Source organism: Trichosurus vulpecula, chromosome X, assembly GCF_011100635.1.
Source record: "Trichosurus vulpecula isolate mTriVul1 chromosome X, mTriVul1.pri, whole genome shotgun sequence".
Lineage (NCBI taxonomy): Eukaryota > Metazoa > Chordata > Mammalia > Diprotodontia > Phalangeridae > Trichosurus > Trichosurus vulpecula.
In genome coordinates this window covers 40726276-40728678 of record NC_050582.1, presented here as the reverse complement: position 1 = coordinate 40728678, position 2403 = coordinate 40726276, and positions in this window count along the sequence as shown.

Here is a 2403-nt window from a genome sequence, read left to right as displayed (position 1 = left end):
CTTCTACTTTTAAAAAAAATTTATAGAATAAAACAAATGTTTCCATGACATAGTACATGAAACTGCTAATCTATGCATAACTTTCAAAAATACAAAACTATCATGTTAATTTATTTTTTCTCCCCTCCCTCCCTTTTAAAAATAGTATTTTATTTTTCCCAATTACATGTAAAGATAGTTTTCAGCATTTATTTTTGTAAAATTTTGAGTTCCAATTTTTTTCCCCTCCCATCCTCTCCTCCCCCCTCGTCAAGACAGCAGACAATCTGATATAGACCATATGTGTACAGTCAGGCCAAACACATTTCCACATTGGTCATGTTGTGAAAGACAAATCAGAACAAAAGAGAAAAACCATGAGAAAGAAAAAACAAAAAAGTGAAATTAGTGTGTATGCTTCAATCTGCATTCAGACTCCATAGTTCTTTCTCTGGATGTGGTTATCATTTTCTATCACATGTGTTTTGGTATTGACTTAGATCATCGTATTGCTGAGAAGAGTTAAATCTATTATAGTTTATCATTGAGCAATGTTGCTGTTGCTGTGTACAATGTTCTCCTGGTTCTGCTCACTTCACTCAGCATCAGTTCATGTAAGTCTTTCCAGGTTTTTCTGAAATCTGCCCGCTCATCATTTCTTACCAGCACAGGTAGGGCAATTGGGGTTAAGTGACTTACCTAAGGTGACACAGCTAGTAAATGTGTCAAGTGTCAGAGGCCAGATTTGAACTCAGGTAATCCTGACTCCAGGGTGGGTGCTCTACTCACTGCACCACCTAGCCACACCTCCTCTTATCATTTCTTACAGCGCAATAGTATTCCATTACATTCATATAGCACAACTTGTTCAGCCATTCCCCAATTGATGGGCATCCCCTAAATTTCCAATTCTTTGCCACACCCCACTTTATCATTTCACAAGAACCCGTGAGTCTCAGCAGGCCTGGTGTCCCTGTAACCCTCCTTATTACATTATAATCTTTATTTTAAAAGTCCAGACAGCTTTATATAAGCTACCGGGTACATTTTTTAGGCTTGTTGTCCTTGAAAAGGAGGTGATTCTTGTTCAAGACTCCCCACCAGCCAACTTAACCCCTTGGTCACTGTGATATCCCTGCACTCTCTCCTTACCTAGGGTTCCTCTAAGCCCCGAAGGCTTGCTACTGCACATGGATTCCTAAAAAAGGCAGGAATTTGGAACAAGGCATTGAAATAGAAGATGATATTTTCCCTCTTATCCACCTAGATGTTTAAAAATACTCAATGTCTTTCCCTCCCTTTCATTTGCTTGGGAGACCAGTGGGTCTTGGTGGGAAGAGCTTAAGATGAAAGGACCTGAGACCTAGACCAGCGTGGCTTTGGAAAAGCAGCCCCTAAAATGGTTTTCAAGGGGTTCAGGATAGCTCTCAGGGCTTAATCGAAGTTAGAGGGGATTCTATAAACCTAGTCAGAGGTTTTAGATAGAAACATTACTCCTTGTACAATGCAGAAAAGCTCTAAGACAGATTAACTGCCTATGGAATCTTGGACTAACTAGTGTTTGCTATTTAAAAAAAGAAAAAAGTAACTTGGCTTCTGGTGGCAAAGACTATTGTGGGGAGGGGAGGTCTTCAGGATGCCAGTCCACAATTGACTGTGAAAAGCAGAAAGGGATTTTTTAACCCTAAGTCAGACAGGTACTTGTGACAGAGACATTGTTCTTAGCGTAGGTTCACAAACAGACTCGTAAAACCTGTGGGATCCATCTGGCTGCTTAGTCTGTGCTCTTAGAGAAGTTGACCCCTGAAGGCAAAGATTCTCAAAGCCCCAGGTAGCTAGCTAGGACTGAGGGAAGGGACAGCTTTTTTTCCTGGTGGAGAGAAAGCAACTAAGGATTTCTTCTTAGTCTGATGTCTGGGTTTGGAAGGGCCTTGACTAAAAACCCCCTGGGCTCTGGGTTCAGAGAAACCAATGGTGGACCCCACTCCTCTTCTGTTGGTGACATAACACCTCAGCTAAGGAGTCTGGCTGAGGCCTGGAGACTGGGAGTAGGGAGAAACTCTGTACCCTCCTTTATACTCAGCAGAGCCTTGCGTAGGAACTACGTGGTATCAGTGGAGGACCGAATTCAGCAAACATTATATGCCTTTCAAGACCAGAGGAGCAGACAGCTGGAGCAGTTCACAGACGTCTGAAAAACGTTGACAGGCTTGCAGGGTGTGAGAGAGACGTCGCTTTTCCACCTTTGTGTTCTGGTGACAGCTATGACCTTCCAGATGCCTTCCCTATATGTGTGCCCTATTAATTATGTCCCTTTGGTGCCAATCCAGGTGGCTTCTCCACCTCCGGTGCTGCCCATGTGGGTGCTGCCCACTGTATATTGCGTGCCCACTTTTCCTCCTCCCTGTTTGCTTCTGCCTGCGC